The sequence below is a fragment of the Petaurus breviceps genome, unplaced genomic scaffold (genome assembly GCF_028583685.1).
Source record: "Petaurus breviceps papuanus isolate PSGF00001 unplaced genomic scaffold, PetGlider_PUasm1.0 37, whole genome shotgun sequence".
NCBI classification, from domain to species: domain Eukaryota; kingdom Metazoa; phylum Chordata; class Mammalia; order Diprotodontia; family Petauridae; genus Petaurus; species Petaurus breviceps.
The window spans coordinates 13,979,342-14,003,974 of NW_027186296.1; positions in this window are offsets into that span (position 1 = coordinate 13,979,342).

The window sequence follows — 24,633 nt, forward strand, 5'->3', positions numbered from 1 at the left end:
GAGACAGAGACAGAGACAGAGACAGAGAGACAGAGAGGAGACAGAGACAGATAGAGAGAGACAGAGACAGAGAGACAGAGACGGAGAGAGAGAGAGAGAGACAGAGACAGAGACAGAGGCAGAGAGAAACAGAGACAGAGACAGAGAGACAGAGAGAGGGATGGAGATGGGGGGAGGAAAGGCACTGGATATAGTGTTGTGTTCAAATAACTGTCCAGCTATCTAAAACAGTCAAAAGGGTAGCGCAGTGATGGCAACTACTCTCTTCTTGGCTTGCCTCTGCCAAATGAAGCTGGTATGTAGCAAGGCCTTGAAAAGTCAGTTGAGTGAGACAACCTTGTGGTTAAAGCCATCCTTCCCCTAGTGCTGAGGTGCAGCTTTTCTTAAATCCCCAATTTTTCCCAGTAACCTATTCACAGAAATAACTGTTGCCAAATTCTCAGGCAGTCACAGCCATTCAAAATGAACTCAGAGGAAGCCTAATTTAGGAAACAATACCTAAGATTTATATAGTGCCTTGGTTTAGAGCAGTTCAAATCATCTAACATATTACCTCATTCATCATAACATTTTTTATTAGAAAAAAAAGTTCTAGGGCAGCATATGAATACAGAAACATCCTTCCAAACAGATGAAGTAAGTACATACATTCCAGCTTTCTCACATTCTTGCTTAGATATATTTCCAGCAATTTTATCTTAAAAATCAAGTTTCAATAGTACAATGTCAAAGAACTGAACAGGCCTCCTCTTCACTTTTTTTTACAGATCTCATTTCTCTTCTTTTTTCTGAATTCTATTTGTCAGATGAACATTTTTTTTGTAAAGTTAATGTTTTTTAAGTAGGAAAAATCAAACCATATTCCCAGCTCTAGCTATCTAGAAAATCTATACTTTCTAGAATATTGGTATCAGCCAACTTCTCCTGTGCTCAGCTTTTGAGATCTATTTTTTCCTTTATAATTACAGTCCTTTGATAGCCAAGATTTAAAAATTCTCTTAAGTTTTTTCCTTACTTTCTTCTTATTGGGTGTCCTAGACATCTTTGCCTCCCTTTATTTTTGCATGTGGTTCTCTAGCTTCTGAAATATCAAACAATAACACCTCATCTGTCAAATATTAGTGTGGAATGAAGTATTCCTCACAAGTGAAATTTCTAGGTAGCAGTTTCAAAACTCTAATATACTTTTAAATGCTTTGAGAGAAATTGTTCTAAAAGTGTATTATGTGCTTATAAGCCTTTTCCAAGGTAAATGTACTCAACATAATTTAACCATGGACTGATAACTATGAGTCATTATGATCATTAGTTACTCTTTGTACGTTAATGCAGTGATCCCTTCTGGACTATTTCAGTTTGTGTACTTTTGCCCCTTAACCAAGTGGACCAAAACTGATGTGTACTTCGTACTTAATTTTAGGGTTATTATTTCCCTTTTCTCCTTGTTGTTAAGCTATCAGCTCCAACTTCTCATCAATGTCTCTTGCTGTTAGCTACTAAAAGCCTCTAATTCATTACTTAAATCTGTTACGTTCTAGAAAAATCAGATAAATAAGTCTCCTAGAACAGTGTGTAAAAGAGAATAAGCAGACTAGAATTAGTGGGATCCCTTCCTAAGGAGTAACATGTAGTTTTTGTTAAGGCTTTATTTATTAAGGCTTTATCACAACTCCTTCCCTATTCAGAGATCATTTTTTGTGGGATCTGGAGTCTGTCAGTATATATTTTGATGTTTGAAGTTGTTAAAAGTCTGAGCTGTGTATAAGTGTATTCCCCATGAAGAGTAGTTTTTCACATTGAACAAATAACACTATATATTCTTACCCTTCCCTGAATATTAGGTTAATGGATTTTGGGTCACAGAATATTTGGGTCACATGCTTCTCATATTCCTCAAATTTCTCTGCTTTTCCATATTATGAATGGAATCTCCTTAGAAGAGGAATTCTTAAGTTTTATTGTTGTTTTTTCTTTGTACAGCACAGATCCCTTTGAAAGTCTGGTGAAGCTTATGAACACCGCCTCAAAATAATTTTTTTTTCAATTCATAAGATAAAATACATGATTATAAAAGAAACCAATTATATAGAAATATAGGCGTCGATTTTTTTTGTTTTTTATTTTCATTTTTAATTGTATTTTAAAACTGATTTATTTATTTATTTTGAGTTTTCAACATTCATTTCCACAAGATTTTGAATTACAATTTTTTTCTCCCCCTCTTTCTCTTATTCCCACCACAATATAGCCAGCCTACTAAATACTCCTTCCCCCAATCTGTTCTCTCTTATATCCTCCCTCATTAACCCCCTAACTTTCTAGTAGGGCAAAATGGATTTCTACACCCCAATGCCTGTATGTATTATTTTCCAGTTGCAGGTAAAAAACACATTTTTTTAAACATTTGTTTTTAAAACTTTGAGTTCTAGATTTTTTTCTTTCTTCCCTCCTTACCCACCCCCACTAGGAAGATAAGCAATTCAATATAGGTTGTACATGTGTAGTTACCCAAATCATTTTTATAGTAGTTATATGGTAAAAGACTAACTATATTTCCCTCCATCCTATCCCGAACCCCATTTACTCTATTTTCCCCTTTGATCCTATCCCTTTTCAAAAATGTTTGCTTCTAACTACCACCTCCCCCATCTGCCCTGCCTCTTATATCCTGCCCCCCTATTTTCCTGTGGGGTAAGATACTGTAATGGGAATGTAAATTTTAAAGATCTTTGCTGCCCCTAGGCTAAAGTGCACCTGGAGCCTGGGGTGGGAGGCTTGTTTTTCAGTAGATACTTCTTGATTGGCCAGTGAGTTAATAAGGTTGTTAAATTCTCTGAGCCAGGAGAAGGCTATATAAGCCCTGATGTGTAGCTTTGTTTTGGGGCTCACTTTGAGAAATGTTCTTGGTTTTGAACAGATGAAACTCTGGGAAGCCGTTGTCCAGGGCCCCCGGCTTTGAAACCCAGATGTTGATTTGGTATGGATGTAATGGTTGGACAGTTTGGAAATCTGTCTACTTGATCTGTTTCTGTCTTGATAATTCTGTCTGTATATTCTTAAGTTTGGGGTGCTGACCTCTTTCCCCTGAACTAGGTAAACGATACATAATTTACTGATTTACTGAATTTACTGAAGTAAGCTTGTTAACCCATTTTGAGTTGCTTTCCTTTAACAAAGCAGATCCAAGAACCTGTGCTGGCAGCGACCCTGGGGACACTGGGGTGCTTGCTGTCACAGATACCGAACTGAGTGTGTATGTTATTCCCTCTTTAAGCCAAATTCAATGAGAATCAGGTTGTCCCATTCCCTTTGACATTCCTGTTCTTCCCCTCCATTGTAACAGTTTTCTCTTGCCTCGTTTATATGAGATAATTTACCCTAATCTATCTCTTCCTTTCTCCTCCCAATAAATTCCTCTCTCACCTCTTAATTTTATTTTTTAGATATGATCCCTTCATGTTCAACTCACCATGTGCCCTCTGTCTATATATACATGAATATACATATACCCACACTCACATATATATTAATACACACATACACCCATCTATACATACATATATGCATATATATACACATATATATATATATACATATTTCCTTCAACTATCCTCATACTGAGAAGACTTTTGAGTTACAATTATTATTTTTCCATGTAGGAATGTAAGTAGTTCAACTTTAACAAGTTCCTTATGATTTCTTTTCAGTTATGTATCCCCCCCCCGTCAAAATATTTTAAGAAGAAAAACAAGTTCAATGACCTTATGCTAAGAACCCCTGCCTTTCCTATATACGAGTCTCATCATCTCTGCACCCTCAAAGATAGATTCAAATTGTGAGGGATTTTAATGATAACATCCTATCTTTACCTCTCACTGAGTTAGAAAATATGGGACCTTTTGAAGTTAATTCAGAGCAAAATATTAAAGTGTAAGTAGAAGGAGGGAGTTAAAACTTTAGCGTAGATGTACTTGGAATTACCTGAAAAATTCTCCTGGTAGTACATGCTAATTGCTAACTCTTGCTCACCTGAGCAGAACCCAGCTTGAGTTACCCCAGAAAATACCCTCCTGTCCCTGTGGTCTATACTGTCCCAGTACATGTTTTCTTCCTCATGCTCATAAACCCTAGCAGAGATCTCCATTACTCTTCTATTCACTTGGCATGAAAAAAAAAATTAATGCTTAGTCTTACCAAGAGGAAAGAAGAGAAAGCTTTCTGGAAGCCATATAATGGGGGCGGGGGGTTACAACAACAACAAAAACCCCAACAGATAACAAAATAAACAACAGATAAATCATTGCCCTGCCCTGTATATGCAGAAAATGAGAGGAGTAAATTGCGTATAGTCCTGTCCTGAACTCCAAGGATCTTTCAGGTACATTTCTATTTTGCATTTGGTTAAGATTTTATTTGTTGCTCTTTTGTTATCATTTTTTTCAATCCCAGCCCTTTCGAAGTACTTATTCTCAGCTCTTCAAAATATACCCTCTACCATCATTCCAAGCAGGAAAAATGAAACAGAAAAGCATTTCACATTTCAACTTGACCGACTTGTGTTATTAAAATAAGAAAAAAAAGGGCCTCACTTCAGAAGAGAATTTTAGGTTCAAAGCAACATCTTTGTTCTTATTATATTGTTGGAGAAAAAAAGACAGTATCAATACCATTACCTTGGGCCCTCACTCCTTGTTACACATGGTCACATAATTGTTTATGGGATAAACTTTCTTATCTCAAGTTTCTAGTGGTCACAAACCACAGCAAAGCCTCCTTCATACTACTGAAAGAAAAAGAAAGAAAGAAAAACTTTTTTCCCCAACTACCATACCAAGGCAACATTAGATTTCTGAAATTTCTTGTAATGAAAGAGGTAGGGATGGTACAAAGAGGCTACCCAATATTCTTTCCCACTGGTACAGCCAAATCCATACCTACATACAAAGACCACTAGTATTAAAAAGTCTAGGAATATTATATTTGTTAAACTATATCAGGAACTACAAGCCTCTGAACATAGAAACACCCTAAAGTCAATCAACAAATATTTATTAAGCACTTATGTGCAACTAAGCACTGTTCTAAGCTCTTGAGATACAAAGAAAGAAAGAAAAAAATGCTTTCTAGAACTGCATTCTTAAGTGGAAAAAATATAAATATCTAGGTATGTATAAGATATATATGAAATATACAGGGATAATCTGAAAGTGGGAATGCATTAGAAGCTGGGGAGACCAGGAAAGAAGTGAAATTTGAGTTGATACTTGAAGGAATCAAGGCAAACTATGAGGCTAAGATGAGGCAGCAGAACTATCCATAGGGGATAGGTAGGGAAATAGAATGGAGATGGCAGACAGAGTACTTGTTCTAGGAATGCCAGCAGTCCAGTGTAGATGAGTAATGTGTAGTATATAAAGGGGAGTCAAGTATAAGGAAAAAAAATTAATATTACAAAGATGCAGCTCTTATTAATCTCATGACACATTCTTCATAGCCAATTACATTCTTTTTTTCATATTCAAAGATGTTGGGCAGCTCCAAAGTATAGCCCTGAGACCCCTGAGAAGAAACCGTGCAGTCAAGGGCATTTACCTGATATGGTACAAAGGGAAAGACAGGGATACTTTCACATATAGCCACATTGATCATCTCTTTATTCTTCTCATTCTCCAAGTACAAATTCTGCACATACCATATGATAAGGGATAGTTTAAACAACACCAGGAACAAACTCCTTCCCCCTCCCCTTTTTTCATGGTGGCTAAGATAGTGTAATTATGGGAGAATGGTTAGTGTACTCCTTGGGAATTATTTACCATGGCTGTTGCTTTCCTATCTCCATAGTTCAGCTGTACTACCTTTCATGCTGTGCTAAAAAATACTTCCCAGAAGTCACATTCCCAGACTCCCTAAACTTGAGGTCAACTTCATTGTGGAACATTGACAAGAAAAAAGAATTTATTTGAACTCAATCAAAAGATGTCATGGTAACACATTCTTTCCCCCTTTATTCCTTCAAGTTCTTGAATCTCTTTTGTTCTTCCCCCTTTCCATTTTTTTTGGAATAGTGAATTCAAGAAGAATTAACTGAATTTTAGGTTAAAGTGTTTGAAATGGGAAGAGATAGAGAGAACTAAAGCATAATTTCTCCTTGGTAGCCAACAAAAATCACTCAGTTAATATCCCTCTTTTATCCATTGAAGCAATACAGTTGGGTTCTCTCCTATTTGTAATAATGATCATTACAGTGATAGGGAACTGTGAAAGTATGTATTCAGGATTAGTGGTTGCACATATCTATATGTATATGTATATGTATAGAGAATAAATTTGTATTCTGCTCAAAAAAACCCAGCTTCTCTGGACCATATGCTGAAAAGAGGAAATCATTCCTTTCATCAGAATCCTTCCTTCTCACGTACTTGTTGTCAAGGGGTTTGACCTTTATTAAAAATAGACAAAAATTCAAATTAAAAATGTCCGATGATGCTAACTTCATTCCAGGGCCACTCCCTTCTCTTTTCCAGTAGTTTTATGTTTTTTCTTACCTTCATCTAGTCCTACTCATTATTTTTGTTGACGTTATTCCTCCATAACTATGATAATGGACTATTTTTAGAGGCTGAGGTGCTATTTTTGTTTGTTGGTTTTGCTGTAAAGGTGGCAGTGATGAGTGGATAATCTATTTCTCCTTTCTATCCCAGTCACTTCACATTTTCTTTTATTGACATCAGACTCTCATTTTGCCATGTCCTTCTTGGTAACCATAACTGTAATAAACATTTATGTTACATTTTGTGTTTGAGGGAAAGCTTTCTTCTCTTTATTATCTATATACTGTATTGAGCTTAACAACCACCCCAATTTTTTTTTCAAGAGTTAATTAGAGCCTTTTACATAGATTCCTCCCTTTGCTTTCCAGTGCTTTTTTCTGGAGAAAGAAATTTGCTCACACTTCTTGCATTGTCATTAGAGTTACACTATTGACTGAGAGGTTGTTGTTTGAAAAGTATAAAAAAGGTTTTGATTAAAAAGAACAAAATGCCAGATTAAAGATAGCTAACAAGCAATTATTAAGCACTATGTGTCAAGTACCATTCTAAGTACTGTGGATACAAAGAAAGGAAAATACATTATCCTGGCCCTCAAGAAGTTCACATTCTGATTAAGAAGACAACATGAAAATAACTAGGTATATACAAGATACAAACAGAATGAATGTAAGGTACTCACAGACAGAAAGCAATAACAGTGAGAAAAACCAAGAAAGACTTCCTGTCTTTTGGAAGGGATTTGAGCCAAGAAAAAAACAAAAACAAAAACAAAGAAACAACGAAACCAGGAAGTACAGGTAAGGAGAGAGGGAGAGAGAGAGAGAGAGAGAGAGAGAGAGAGAGAGAGCATTCCAAACATGTCAGATAGGTGTCTATATAGACATAAGGCACAAATGTAAATCAATAATAGTGGGAATCATCTCTAGAAGAAAAAAATAAGGGGAAAGAAAACAGGATGCACTAGAATAAGGGGAAGGGAAAGGAAGAATGGGAAAAATTGTCTCACATAAAAGAGGAATGCAAGCAAGAGTTATTCCAGTAGGAGGGAAAATGGGGAGAGTGTAACACTTAAATCTCACACTCATCATAATTAGTTGAGAAAGAGAATACTATAAACACTCAGTTGGGCATAGAAATATTTTACCCAGGGCAGCTAGGTGGTGCAGTGAGTAAAGCGCCGTCCCTGGAGTCGGGAGGACCCAAGTTTGGTTCTGGCCTGAGACACAACACCCACACAAAAATACTAGCCATGTAACCTTGGGCAAAGTTACTTAACCCCAATTGCCCTCCAAAAGGCAAAAAAATAAAAATAAGAAATATCTTACCCAATGGCAAAATAGGAGGGAAAGGGAATAAGACAAAGTGTGCAAGGGGGTGCTGAAAGAAGGGAAGGCAGGTAAAGGACGGCAGTAGTTAGAAGCAAAACAAACTTTTGAAGAGGGATAGGAGAAACAGATAGAGAGACAGGAAGAGACAGAGATATCCAAGGAAATACACAGATAGTAACCATAACTGTGAATATGAATGGGATGAACTCATCCACAAAATGGAAACTATTTCACATTCAGAACAAATTTAAAATTCCCAATTAAACAACAAATGGGAAATTCTGAAAATCAAAGGAAATATTAATTAATAAAAGTAAAAGGAAGAAAACAATTGAATTAATAAATAAAATTAAAAATTGTCTTTATGAAAAAATAATGAAATAGACAAACCATTGCTTAATTTGATTTTTTAAGATAGAAAATCACATTACTAATATACAAACTGAAATGAGTGAAAAATCAAAAAATGAAAAGAGGGAATTCAGCACCAATGAAGAGGAAATTAAAGCAATATTGAGATCTATTTTGACCAATTACATGTCAATAAAATTGACAATTCAAGTGATATATATGAATTAAAAAAATATAACAGAAAAGGAAATATAATGCTTAAATAACCTTATCTTAGAAAAAGAAGTTGAACAAGTAATCAATGAACTCTCAGCAAAAGTCCCCAGGACCATATGGATTCACAATTGAATTCTACCAAACATTTAAAGAAGATTAAATTCCAATACTATGTAAACTATTTAGAAATAATAAGCAAAGAAGGAATCCTTCCAAATTCCTTTTATGACACAAATATAGTGCTCATACCTAAATCAGGAAGAGTAAAAAAGAGGAAAAAAACCCCTACATCCAATCTCCCTAATGTGTATTAATGAAAAAATTTTAAATAAAATACAAGCAAGGAAATTACAGCAATATATGTCAAAGATCATACACTATGACCAGGTAGGATTCATCCCAGGAATGCAGGGCTCATTCGATATTGCAAAAACTACCAACCAAATTGACCATGCCAATAAAAATAAACCAAAAGAAATCATATTATTTTGATCAATGCAGAAAAGACTTTTGACAAAATACAACACTCATAACTAATAAAAGATTATTGTTAGAGCTAGAAAAATAATATCAAAACTTATCTGGAAGAATGAAAGTTTCAGAATATCAAGGGAACCAATGGAAAAAAAATGCTAGGGAAGGTGGCCTAGCCATACCAGATCTTAAATTGTATTGTAAAGCAGCAGTCATCAAAATCACTTGGTACTGGCTAAGAAATAAAGGGGGTAGATCAATGTAATAGGTTAGGGACACAAGACACAGTAGTCAATGACTGTAGCAATCTACTGTTTGATAAACCCAAAGACCCCAGTTTCTGGGATAAGAACTCACTGAAAAAAACTGCTAGGAAAACTGGAAAATACTATGGCAGAATCTGAGCATAGATCAACATGTGATACCATATACGAGAATAAAGTTCAAATGGGTACATGATCTAGGTATAAAGACTGATATTATAAACAAATTAAGGGAGCAAAGAATAGTTTATCTGTCAGATTTATGGAGAACGCAGGAATTTATGATCAAACAAAATATAGAGAACATTATGAAATGCAAAATGGATAATTTTGATTACATTAAATTGAAAATTTTTTGCACAAACAAAGCCAATTCAACCAAGATTAGGAGGGAAGAAGAAAATTGGAAAAGAATTTTTTCAACTAGTGTCTCTGATAAAGGCCTAATTTCTAAAATACATAGAGAACTGAAATTTACAAGAATACATGTCATTTCCCAATCGATAAGTGGTCAAAGGATATGAACAGGCAGTTTGCAAAGGAAAAAAATTAAAGCTATCTATAGACATATGAAAACATGTTCTAAATCACTACTGATTAGAGAAATCCAAATCAAAACAACTCTGAGGTACCACCCATATCTATCAGAATGGCTAACATGACAAAACAGGAAAATTATAAATTTTGGAGATGTAGGAAAATTGGAACACATACATTGTTGGTGGAGTTGTGAACTGAAACAACCATTCTGGAGGGCAATTTGGAACTATGCCCAGAGGACTATAAAAATGTGCATACTCTTTGACCCAGCAATACCGCTTCTAGGGCTGTATCCCAAAGAGATAGTAAAAATGGGAAAAGAATCCACAAATACAAAAATATTTATAGCCGTTTTTCTTGTGGTGGCCAAGAACTAGAAATTAAGGAATGGCTAAACAAGTTGTGGTATATGAATGTAATGGAATATTCTTGTGCTCTAAGAAATGAGGAACCGACGGACTTCATAATAACCTAGAGAGACTTATATAAACTCATGCTGAGTGAGGGGAGCAGAACCAGAAGAACACTGTACACAGTAACAGCCACAATGTGCAAGGACTGATTTTGATAGACTTAGCCCTTCTCAACAATGCAAACAATTAGAACAATTCCAAAGGACACATGATGGAAAATTCCAACCACATCCAGAGAAAGAACTATGGAGTTGGAATGCAGAATGAAGCTGACTATTTTCTTTTTTGTTTAACTGTTTTTGTTCTTTCTCATGGTTCTTCCAATTTGTTATAATTGTTCTGTGCAACATCACTAATGTGGAAATGTGTTTAATAGAAATATATAGAGTCCATATCAGATAACAAGCTGTCTTGGGGAGGGAGGTGGGAGGAAAGGGGAGAAAATTTTAAAACTTATGAAAGTGAATGTTGAAAATTAAAAATAAACAATTTAATTAAAAAATGAAAAATGAAAAAAAAACATGACACTCATTCTTGGTATGAATTCTATAAAGCACAGGAATAAATGGAGCCTTTCTAAAAATAAGTAATATCTATCTAAAATATCAGCAAGCATTATCTGTGAAGGGGAGAAGCTAGAAGCCTTCCCAAAAAGATTGGGGAAAATCACAGATGTCCATTTTCATGTCCATATTATTCAATATTGTGCTAGACATGCTGGCTATAGTAATAACATAAGAAAAAACTGAAAGAATTAGAATGACAATGACAATGAGAAAACAATTATCACTCTGTGTAGATGATATGATGGAATACTTAGAGAATTCTAGAGAATCAACTAAAAATGAGTTGAAACAGTTAACAACTTTAGCAAAGTTGCAGGATATAAAGTAACAACACATAAATCATTAGCATTTCTATCTCTTACCAACAAAGTCCAGCATGAAAGATAGAAAGAGAAATTTCAAAACTATTGACATTATAATATACTTGCGCATCTACCTGCCAAGACAAATCCAGGAATTATATAAACATAATTGCAAAACACTTTTCATAAACATAGGGACAGATAAAAACAACTGGAGAACTTTCCATCAACTGCTGAAGAAATACTAATTGCTCATGGGTAAGCCAATCCAATATAATAAAAAAGACAATTCTACCTAAATTAATTTACTTATTCAATGCTATACCAATTATACTACCAAAGAATTATTTTATTCAGATAATTCCTCTCTGGAGAATAAAGGTTGATGGTCACCCAAAAGGCAATGGAGATATAAAGAGTGTTGTGAATAAGTTACAACAATTGAAACTTATGTGAAAGAATTGATTTAAAGAGGAGAAACAGAGAGACAGAGAGAGAGAGAGCCAGAACCAGAGAGAGACAGAGAGAGAGACAGAGACAGAGAGAGACAGAGACAGAGACAGAGAGAGACAGAGAGACAGAGACAGACAGAGAGAGAGCCAGAGACAGAGAGAGACAGAGAGAGAGACAGAGAGTGGGAGAGAGACAGAGACAGACAGAGAGACAGAGGAAGAGAGAAAGAGAGGAATAGTCTTTTGCCAATGGATAACTCCTGTATTCCACTGATATCCATGAAATGCCAAGATAATTAAAACAATGTCCCCAGAATTCTTGGTATACCCCCTATACATAATTATTTTTTAAAGGAAGATATGAACAGAAATTGCAAGGGGTGAAAAATAATGGTTGAATTTTCTATGAACAAAGAACCATTTCAATAAAACTACTTATGTATTGAAGTATTAAAAACAGTTTTACAAACTAGTTCTCTAGAAGTAACCAATGTTTTGTGACAAGCATCTCCTTTTACCCTTTCCATAAAAATTCACAGTGTAATAGAGGGAGGGTTTGGAACTGGAATACTTGGATAAGAATCCTGACTCTGGCACTTATTATCTCAGTGACTTTGTACACTTATTATCTAGGTGACTTAATCTTTTTGGAACTCAGTTTCCTCCTATGTGAAATAAGAAGGTTAGATTAGATTATCTCTAAGGTCAATTTCTCCTCTGAATACTATGATCCAATGATTCCATTCTCCCTTTGTGCCCAGAAGGAAGCTAGTGACAGGAAAGAAAAATGTCCTTCCACCTTTTAGTGCAATTAGATTTTACAGCGGTTCAATTCAATTAAAAAGTGTTATACGGAGCCATAACTAAGTCAGAGAGCCTGGGGCTTTGTCCCAGAGTGCCTAAGTACTGGGAGAGAAAACTACTTTTTTCTTTCCTGTAACATACCATACCATTAGCACCACCCTTGAATGACCAATCCCTCTTCCAGGGCTAGCCTCCCCCCATAAACTGGGTAGTTATGGGTTAATTTTTTTTTAATCTTTGACAGGGAGACTAGAGCAAGATACTGGTTGAATGTCTTTTTCTCCTGGTACAAATATATTTTACCTAGCTTACATTCTTCTCTGAAAAACTATCTTTATGTAAGTTTTTCACCATTCTGCTATCACCTCTTCAAGACTATTATCTTTGGGCCAGAGATGTTCCTTAAAGATGCAGAGGCTGGTGGACACTATATGAATAAAAGAAAAGGTTCCTTTTTCACCCCTAAGGATATTGTCTTTATGTAGCCCCTTATAGATCTCTCATCCTTGGACTTTGTCTATTCTTTAGGAATATATAATGTGATGTATGTGTATACACACATATATTTTTATATTCCATATTTATATATGTGTGTGTGTAAATATGTATATAAATTTAATATCCCATTCTTTAGGAACATATAGTGTGATGATTATATGTGATCACATATGTAATACATATTATATGATGCATATATAATCACATATATTTCTAAAGAATGAGATATACACTGTAATATATGTTATATACACTCATACTATGAAAACAAATGTGATATATGATATGATAGTATATGACATGATATGACATGCAGTATTGTAGAGCAATAATATGTAACAAAATAAATATACTATAATATGGCATATAGTATATTATATAATATATAGTTTATTATACTTAATAGATACTATATTATATATAACGTATACTTATAATACAGTATGGGATGGAGAGTATTATATATACTATATGTAAGTATATACATACACACACAATCCAAATAATTATAATACTATTATATACCATAGTTATGGTATATTGTACTATATTATATACAGTTCAGTACTTATATAATACATATCATACATTATACATGATAATGTTGTATAGTATAGTACAGTAAGAGTATTTTTGCTATAAACTCTTATGTCATATAACTATTATACTATACTATATGGTATACTACAATACATTATACTATACATGATATATAACATATTATTTTGGTTGCTATTCAATCATTTTGGTCATGTTCAACCATTCATGGGCCCATTTGGAGTTTTCTTGATGAAAATACTAGAGAGATTTGCCATTTCCTCCTCCGGTGCATTTTACAGATGAAGAACAAAGGCAAACAGGGTTAAGTGATAGCCGGTCTGAGGCCAGATTTGAGTTGAGCAAAATGGACTTCAGGGCCAGCAGTTTATGCACTATGCCACCTAGCTGCCCTATGTTATATTATAATAGGGATATATCTATATGCTTATTTATAGTGCATGTATATGGGTTATATATGTATATTGGTATATGTATGCATGTTCATGTATCTATGTGTGTATGTGTGTGTGTGTGTGTGTGAGAGAGAGAGAGAGAGAGGCAGATACATTAACTAAGGCTAAAATACTGACTTATTATGATGTTGAATCTTTTTATTACGCATAGAAGATATAAAAGGGCATACACAGGCACCAGTTTTTTCAAGGAAGCAAACAAACCCTTGGGGCCCTGTATATTGTCCACTTTTGGACAATATACACCTGTATATTGTCCTTAGTCTGCTTTCTTTTTTTCAAAATTTCAAAAAGTCATTACTCCAGATTCATTTAGCATCAATTATTTTTACCCCTGTCTTATGCTTACCATTACTTCCTTTCATCCCAAGCGGAGTTAATTTCTAACTCTTTCTACTCAAGTCCTCCTTCCATCCTCCCTCTCCTCTTCCCTTTCTCTTAACATTATCACTCAAAGGCATCCTGTTGTTTCACTTCTCATTCATTCAGCCCTTTCTCCTGTCAGCCCTGGGCCTTAATTACTCTGTACTTGTCTCCATGGAATTCTTTTAAGTTTTGCTCTTGGGCAATCTTTTTTTTTTTATCTGGACATAGAGTTACAGTATGTTAAACCTGTAGGGGGCTTTTAAGGTAGTCCAGTCCAGCTTTTCATGTTGTCAATGAAGAAACAAGCCAAGAGGGAACCTGTCGTCACAGAATTCTAGTGATGGAAAAAGAGACTAGAATCCAGTCTCTTGATTCCATGTCCATTGCTCCTTCTATTATGCAAATAGCAGGAATAGGAGGGTAGGAAGGGGGAAATAAAATAATAATGAAGAACTGAAAGGAGGAGGTGAAGTAGGAGGAAAAAGAGAAAGAAGAGAAGGGAAGAAGGAACATAAAGAAGAAGAAAAAGAGAAAGAAGAGAAAGGAAAGTTAAGAAGGGGAGAAGGAAAAAAAGCAAGAGAAAATGGCAAAGAAAGAGGAAAATAGAAAAGACAATGAGGGAAGGAGGAAGAGGAGAAGAAAATAGCATGTAGAAAGAAAGTGAGAGGGAAAGAGAAACAGAGAGAGAGAGAGAGAGAGAGAGAGAGAGAGAGAGAGAGAGAGAGATATTACTTTAAGGTTTGCACAGCACTTGTATTATCTCATTTAATTTTTACAACTCTATGAGATAGGTGCTATACATATGAAAATCAATAATCCTGATCCTTATGTATGAAAGAACTGAGAGTTTACAAAATGTCTCAAGACAGGTACTAATGCCAATAGTTCTTTCATTATGATCAGGTTGGATTAAAAAAAAAATCATAGGATTGGGGGTGGAGCCAAGATGACAAGCAGAAGCAGGACTTCCCCATGGCTCCAGCTTCCACCTCATCCAATACATATCAAAAATAACTCTAAACAAATTTTAGAGCTACAGAAACCACAAAGTGACAGAGAGAAATCTCCTGCTGAAGGCATCCCAACAGGCTGGCAGGAAGGGTCTATCACACCAAGCTGGGAACCCAGCCCAGGCCCACAAGAGTGGTTTTGGCCCCAGGGCAACCTTGAACAGCAGTGGCCAGAGCAGACTTCAGGAGACTGAAACACCAGCAGCTGTGGTGGTTTCCAGACTTCCCAACCCATAAATGCCAAAGATAAAGTAAAAGGTAAGCATGGAATTCTGTTGGAACAGGGGTGGATGGAAGAGCATGATACAGCCCCTACCCTGGGGAAAAAAGCAGCAGAGATGTAGTGGCACAGCACTGTAGCTGCCTCAGGAGCTCCTGGCCTGCAGACTGTAGGTGTACCAAGCAACCATTCATAGGATAATCGTTCTTGTTTTGACCTGCTTGGATATGGATTGCAATCTTGGGTTGAGGTCCTGGAGAGTATGCCAGAGCCTGTTGGGGTTGGACAGAGGGCACCCTACTAATTGCTCTGGCAGCTGCAAAAACCCCAGCAATTTAGGGCAAAGCTCTCTCCATTCTGAAAGCAGAGTTCTACCATGGCAAAGAACTCAAAAGTCAAGTAATTGAGTAGTAACATGAGCAAGGAGAGGAAACAAAATCCTACCATAGATTCCTTTTTCAGGGACAAAAAGGATCAAAGCATGGAAAGGAAGGAAGACATCAAAGTAATAAACTCTTGCATCAAAAGCCTCCAAGAAAAATATGAATTGGTTACAGGCAATGGAGGAGCTCAAGAAGGATTTTGAAAATCAAGTAAGAGAAGTGGAAGAAAAATTGGGAAGAGAAATGAGAATGATGCAAGAAAATCAAGAAAAGTGAGTCAATAGGCTGAATGAAGAAAATAATACCTTAAAAATAGACTAATTCAAATGGCAAAAGAGGTCCAAAAAGCCAATGAGGAAAAAAAAATCTTAAAAAACTGAATTTAGAGATGGAAAAAGAATTTCAAAAACTCACTGAAGAGAATAATTCCTTCAAAATTGTATTGGAGCAAATGGAAGCTAATGATTTTATGAGAAGTCAAGATATTATAAAACAAATCCAAACCAAAAAATAGAAGGCAATGTGAAATATCTCATTGGAAAAAAAAAAAACATTGATCTGAAAAATTGATCCAGGAGAGCTCATTTAAAAATTATTGGACTACATAAAAGTCATGATCAAAAAAATATCCCAGACACCATCTTTGAAGAAATTATCAAACAAAATTGCCCTGATATTCTAGAACCAGTGGGTAAAACAGAAATTGAAAGAATTAACTGATCACCTCTTAAAAAAGATCCCAGACAGAAAACTCCTAGGAATATTAAAGCCAAATTTCAGAGTTTCCAGATCAAGGAGAAAATACAGCAACCAGTCAGGAAGAAACAATTAGAGTATTGTGGAAACACAATCACAATAACACAAGAATAGCAGCTTCTACATTAAGGAATCAAAGTGCTTGAAATATGATATTCCAGAGGTCAAAGGAGCAAAACAAAGAATCACCTACCAAGCAAAACTGAGTATAATGCTTCTGGGGAAAATATGGTCATTCGATGAAATAGAGGATTTTCAAGCATTCCTTTTGTTTTTCCAAATGCTTTATTAACTTCTGATTTATATCATTCATTTCTACCAGATTTTGAGTTACAAATTTTCTTCCCATTTTTCCCCCACATGCTGCCCCCAAATAGCAGTCCTACAGGATAACCCATTCTCCAATCTGCTCTCTCCCATACCTTCTCCCATTCTCCCTTCAACTTTTCCAGTAGGGCATGGTGGATCTCTATGCCCCAGTGCCTGTATATCTCATTTCCCAGTTACACATAAGATAATATTAATAATAGTACATAAATATTTTTAAACATTTGATTTTAAAACTTTGAATTACAGATTCATTCCCTTCCTTCCTTGTCACCCACTCCCACTGGAAAGATAAGCAATTCAGTATAGGTTGTACACATGTAGCTGTGCAAAATATTACAATAATAGATATATTGCAAAAGACTGACTATATTTCCCTCCCTCCTATCCCACCTCCCACTTGTTCTATTCTCTACTTTGATGCTGTCCTTTTTCAAAAGTGGTTGCTTCCAACTACCAAATTCCCTCCTCCCCAGCCTGCCCTCCTTCATGCCCCCTCTCAAGCCCTTGCCCCCTACTCTCCTGTAGGGTGAGATACTCTATTTAGTGTGTATTTCATTCCCTCTCTGAGACAACTTCAATGAGATTAAGGTTGACCCATTCCCTTTTGCTTTCCTGATCTTCCCCTTCATTGTAAGCATTTTCCCTTAGCTCTTCTATATGAGATAGTTTACTCCATTCTGTCTCTCCACATCTCCTCTCAATATATTCTGCTCTCACCTCTTAATTTCACTTTTTAAGTATCAAGCCTTCCTGTTAAAGTGGTCCTGTGTCCTCTATCTATGTATACTTGTAAACAAATATGCACACATTCACATATATATTCGTATGCCCATATACCCTCATATATATGTATATATGTATGTATATGTGTGTGTATTTAAATTCCCTTCAACTATTTTCATACTAAGAAAAGTTTCATTAGTTACAATTATCTTTTCCCATGTAGGAAAGTTAATAGTTCAATGTTGATAATTTCCTTATGATTTCTTTTCCCTGTTTACCTTCTCATGCTTCTCTTGCTTCTTGTATCTGAATGTCAAATTTTCTATTCAACTCTGGTTTTTTCAGCAAGAATGCTTGAAAGTCCTCTATTCCACTGAATGACCATATTTTCCCCTGAAACATGATACTCAGTTTTGCTGGGTAGGTGATTCTTGGTTTTAATCCCAGCTCCTTTGACCTCCAGAATATCATATTCCAAGCCCTTGGATCCCTCATTGTAGAAGCTGCCGGATCCTGTGTTATCCTGATTGCATTTCCACAATATTCAAATTGTTTCTTCCTGGCTGCTTGTAATATTCTCTCACTGATTTGGGAATTTTGGAACCTGGCTATAATATTCCTAGGAGTTTTCTTTTTGGGATCTTTTTCAGGAGGTGATTCGTGGATTCTTTCAACCTCTATTTTGCCCTCTGGTTCTAATATATCTGGGCATTTTTCCTTAAGAATTTCTTGAAGGATGATTTCTAGGTTCTTTCTTTGATCATGGCTTTCAGGTAATCCAATAATTTTTAAATTATCTCTCCTGGATCTATTTTACAGGTCAGTGGTTTTTCCAATGAGATATTTCACATTTCCCTCTATTGCCTTATTTTTTTGAATCTGTTTAACAGCATCTTGATTTCTCGTAAAGTCACTAGCTTTCATTTGCTCCAATCTAATTCTGAAGGATTGATTCTCCTCAATGAGCTCTTGAGATTCTTCTTCCATCTGGCAAATTTGGGTTTTTAAGGCATTCTTCTCCTCATTGCCCTTCTGAGCTTCCTCTGCCATTTGAGTCAGTCCATTTTTTAAGGTGTTATTTTACTCAGACAGGCTGTTAACTCTCATTTCGTAATTTTCTTGCATTGTTCTCATTTATCTTCCCAATTTTTCCTCCACTTTTCTTATTTGCTTCCTAAGGTTCTCTATGGCTTGTAACTAGCTAATATTCTTCTTTGAAGCTTTCGGTGCAGGAGTTCTGACCTCACTGTCTTCCTCCTATTCCATGCTTTGATCTTTTTTGTCACCAAAATAGGAGTGCGAAGTTGAGTTGCTCTGTTTATTTTGCTTCCTTTGCCTGCTCATGTTGCCACTCAATCACTTGACCACTGGGCTTTTTGCCACAGTAGGACTCTGCCACCAGACAGGGGAGCTTCATCCCAAATGCTGGGGTTTTCTCAGTTGCCAAAGGTATTAGTTGGTTTCCCTCTCTGAAGCCTCTACACGCTCTGGCAAGCTGGTTGCACACCCTAGGACCTCCACCCTAGAACACATTCCAGATCCAAGCAGGTTAAAGCAAGAACGATTACCCCTTAAACTGGTTGCTTGGTGTCCCTACACTCTACAGGCCAGGAGCTGAAGCTGCCATGTGGCCACATCTGATCCGCGGCACCTCAGCAGCTTCTTGCCCTGGGAACAAAGGCTGACCACACTCCCAACTACTGGATTCCAAAGTCCACACTGCACCAACCTCTCACTTTGTCCTTCTCATCTATGTGTTGATAATTCTGAAAACTGCCACAGCTGCTGGTGATCTGTAGTCCCTCCAGCCAGTCGTTGGCTAGGGTTGCCCTGGGGCTAAAACCTCTAGCTGGTGTGGAGCTGGGCTTGACTCCCAGAGTGTAGCACTTGCCGATTCTTGCCAGCCTGCTGGGCTGTCCTCAGCAGGAGATGAGCTTCTCTGTGCCATTTTGTTGGTTCTGTAGCTCCAAAGTTTGTTCAGAGTCCCCTTTTACATGAATTGGGGGAGGTGGAATCCGGAGCCCCATGGAAGTCCTTTTTCCACACTGCCATCTTGACCTAAACCCCTTTTCAAGCATTCTTGATGAAAAAACCAGAGCTAAACAGAAAATCTGACTTTCAAATACAAGAAGTAAGAGAAGCATGAGAAGGCAAACGGGAAAAAGAAATCATAAGGGTGTTATTAAAGTTGAACTATTTACATTCCTATGTGGAAAAACAATAATTGTAAGTCATGAGACTTTTCTCAGTATGAGGACAGTTGAAGGGAATATATGTGTGTGTATGTGTGTATATATATATACATATATATGTATAGGAGGGTGAAGGTGTGTACAAATATATAAGGGAGGTATGCATATATATGCACATGTATACATAGAGACAGGGCACAGGATGAGTTGAATATGAACGGATGATATCTAAAAAATAAAATTAAGGTGGAATAAAGATGGCGGAGTAGAAAAAACACTTCCATGGGTCTTCTGCTTCCACTTCCTCCAATTCATATAAAAGGTGACTCTGAACAAACTTTGGAGCTAGAGAACCCACAAAATGACACAGCCAGGCAGGCCAGCAAGAAGGGGTCAGCACAGCACTCTGGGAGCTGAGCCCAGCCCCATGAAAGCCCAAGGTTTTAGCCTCAGGGAGGCCACTGCCAGCCACCAGCTGGAGGAACTTAAGATTACCAGCAACTGTGGTGGTTTCCAGAATTATAAACCTATAGATGCTAAGGACAAAGTGAGAGGTCAGTGCAGTGTGGACTTTGTGAACCAGGATTTCCTGGAGTGTGGACAGGCTTTTACCCCCTGAAAGAAGAAGCAGCTGAGGTGCTGTGGCCATGTAGCCACCACCATGTGGCTGCTTCAGAGCTCCTGGTCTGCAGATTGTAGAGGGAGCAAGTGACCAGCCTGAAGGGTAATTGCTCTGCTTTAACCTGAATGTATCTGGATTGTGGTCTAGGGTAGAGGTCCTGCGGCACGTGACCAGTTTGTCAGAGCAGGTGGAGACTTCAGAGAAGGCACCCAACTCTGGCAGCTGTGAAAACTCCAGCAATTGGGACAAAGCTACCCCCTATGGTAGCAAAGTTCTATTGTGGCAAAAAGCTCAAAAGTCAAGTAATTGAGTGGCAACATGAGCAAATGAGGGAAGCAAGGCAAGCAAAGCAGTATGACTCTGGATTCCTTTTTTGGGGAAAAAAGGATCAAAGTATGGAACAAAAGGAAGACATTAAAGTCAGAACTCCTGTACCAGAAGATTCCAAGAAAAGAATAACCTTCTTACAGGCCACAGAGGGGCTTAGGAAGGATTTTGAAAACCAACTAAGAGAAGTAGAGGAAAAATTGGGAAGAGAAATGAGAATGATGCAAGAAAATTATAAAATGAGAGTCAACAACCTGACTGAAGAAAATAACACCTTAAAAAATAGACTAGCTCAAAAGGCAAAAGAGGCTCAAAAAGCCAATCAGCAGAAGAATGCCTTAAAAAGCTGAATTTGCAAGATGGAAAAAGAATCTCAAAAGCTCAATAAAGAGAATCATTCCTTCAGAACTAGAGTGGAGCAAATGGAAGCTAGTGACTTTATGAGAAATCAAGATACTATTAAACAGATCCAAACAAATGAAAAAATATAGATGACAATGTGAAATATCTCTTTGAAAACACCACTAACCTGGAAAATAGATCCAGGAGAGATCATTTAAAAATTACTGGACTACCTAAAAGCCATGATCAAGAAAAGAACCTAGAAATCATCCTCTAAGATATTTTCAAGAAAAATTTCCCTGATGTTTTAGAACCAGAGAGCAAAATAGAGGTTGAAAGAATCCACGAATCACCTCCTGAAAAAGATCCCAAAAAGAAAACTCCTAGGAATATTATAGGCAGGTTCTGGAGTTCCCACATCAAGTAGAAAATATTACAAGCAGCCAGGAAGAAACAATTTGAATACTTTGGAGATACAATCAGGATAACACAGGATCTGGCAGCTTCTACACTGAGGGATCAAAGGGCTTGGAATATGATATTCTGGAGGTCAAAGGAGCTGGGATTAAAACCAAGAATCACCTACCCAGCAAAACTGAGTATTATGTTTCAGGGGAAAATATGGTCATTCAGTGGAATAGAGGACTTTCAAGCATTCTTGCTGAAAAAAACCAGAGTTGAATAGAAAATTTGGTATTCAGATACAAGAAGCAAGAGAAGCATGAGAAGGTAAACAGGGTAAAGAAATCATAAAGAACTTATCAGAGTTGAACTACTTACATTCCTACATGGAAAGATGAAAATTATAACTGATGAAACTTTTCTCAGTATGAAAACAGTTCAAGGGAATAGAAATGTTTGTGTGTGTGTGTGTGTGTGTGTGTGTGTGTGTGTATATAATATATATATACATATATATATGTCTATATAGGAGGGTATATGGGTATATGAATACATATGCGAATATGTGTATATATGTGTACAGTTATACATAGAGGGCACAGGACAAATTGAATAGGAAGTGATGATACTTAAAAGGTGAATTTAAGAGTTGAGAGGAATATAATGAGAAGAGATGGGGAGAGATAGAATGGGGTAAATTATCTCATATAAAAGAGGCAACGGAAAACTGTTACAATGGAGGGGAAGATCAGGAAGGCAAAAAGGAATAAGTCAACCTTATTCTCAATGAATTTAGCTTAGGGAGGGAATGACATACTCACTAAATAGGGCATCTTAACTTACGAGAGAATAGGGGGGAAGGGGATGAGAGGGGGGATGATGGAAGGGAGGGCAGGCTGGGGCAGGGAGGGAAGTTGGAAACATCCACTTTTGAAAAGAGACAGGATCAAAGTAAGAAAATAACAGGTGGGGGGTGGTATGGGATGGAGAGAAATATAGTCAGTCTTTCACAGTATAACCACTATGGAAATATTTTGTATATCTACACATGTATAACTTATTCTGAATTGCTTATCTTCCCAGTAAGGGTGAGTAATGAGGGAGGTCGGGAAAGAATTTGGAATTCAAAGGTTTAAAATCAAATGTTTAAAATGTGCACATATATATATAATATAATTATTATTTTATATGTAACTGCAAAATAAAATATACAGTCACTGGGGCATAGAAATCTACCATGTCCTACTGGAAAGTTGGAGGGTGGATGGGGGAAGATTGGGGGAATGAGCAGATTGGGGGAGGGGATATTAAGTGGGATCACTGTTTTGGGGCAGTGGGTAGGGGAAAAATGGGGAGAAAATTTGTAACTCAATATCTTGTGGAAATTAATGATGTAAACTAAAAAATAAAAATAAACTACAAAAAATTAAATTAAGAGGTCACAGAGGAATATATTGGGAGAAGTAGAAAGGGAGGGATAGAGTAGGGCAAATGATTTCATATAAAAGAGGCAAGATAAAATTGTTACATTTGAGAAGAAGAGCAGGAAGGTAACGGGATGGGACAACCTTGCTCTTAGTGAATTTGGCTTAAGGAGGGAATAACATACACACTCAATTGGGTATCTTACCCTACAGAAAATAGTGAGGAAGGGGATAATGGGGTGATTATAGAAGGGAGGGAAGATTGGTGGAGAGGGTAGTTAGAAGCAAACCCTTTTGAAAATGTGCAGGGTAAAAGGAGAAAATAGAATAAATGAGGGGTGGGATAGGATGGAGGGAAATATAGTTAGTCTTTTACCATATAACAACCATAGAAATGATTTGGGTAACTACACATATACAAACTATATTGAATTGCTTATCTTCCTAGTGGGGGCAGGTGAGGAGGGAAGAAAGGAGAAAATCTGGAACTTAAAATTTAAAAAACAAATGTGTATATAAAAGAAAAATCGTTTTTTTTTTTACTCACAACTGGGAAATAAAATATACAGGCACCAGGCTACAGAAATCCATCTTGCCTTACTAGGAAGTTAGGGAGGTAACTTGGGAGGATATAAAAGAGAAGAGATTGGGTAAGGGGGTATTCAGCGGGCTAGCTAATTTGGGGTGGGGAGTAGCGGAAAGATGGGGAGAAAAATTGGTAACTCAAAATCTTGTGTAAATGAATGCTGAAAACTAATAATAAATAAATTGCAATTTTTTTTTAAATCATAGGATAATAGATCTAGAGGAACCTTCATTTTATAGAGGAGGAAAATTATACTCAGGAAAGTTTCAGTGACTTGCTCAAAGTTACAGAGGTGATATATGTCAAAAATGGGATTTGAATCTAGTGCCCCAGACTCCAAAGATAGTATTCTATATGGGTTGGGTGAGATGGACTGCCAGCTATCACTGTGATTCCCTTGTGCCACAAGGGAAATATATGCCCTTGTAGTATGAATCAGAGGCAGGACTAAAACAGGTCTTCCTGGCCCTAAGTCCAACTTTCTATTCATTTTGTCAAGGTTGTACTATCTCATGACAAGGTAATTGCATACAGCATAATTAGGGACAAGGGATTAGAAACTGGGGGGGAGGGGGAGGTCAGGAAAGGTTTCAAGTAGGAGGTTGTACTTAAGCTGTACCTTGATGGACAAGATGGATTCTATGAGCTGGAGTTGAGAAGGGAGTACAGTAAAAGCATGGGAGCTGCCAGAGCAAAGGCACAAAATTGGGAGATGTACCATCATCTGTTAGGAATATAGAGAAAGGTCAGTTTGGCTTGATAGTGTAGTATGGGAAGGGAGTCCTGTATAATGAGTTTAGGAATATAAATGGGAGTTAAGGACATGAAGAGCTTTAAAAGATAAATAGAAATTTATGCTTTATCCTAAAGGAAATAGATAGCCACTGACCTTTATTGAGTAGAGGAATGACATAGTTAGATGTGTATTTAAGGATACTCACTTAGGTAACTGTGGAGGATAGATTAGAACGGGAAATGACTTGAGGCAGGAGACCAGTTAGAAGGGTATTGCCATAGTTTAAGTGAAAAGTGGTGAGAATTAAAATGGTGGCTGTTATTAGAGAGAAGAGGTCAATTGTGAGAGATGTCGTGGAGATAAAAATAATAGTTGTCAATGATTAAAAAAAGGTGAGGAAAAGAGAAGAGTCAAGGATAATACTAAAACTGGAAGAATGG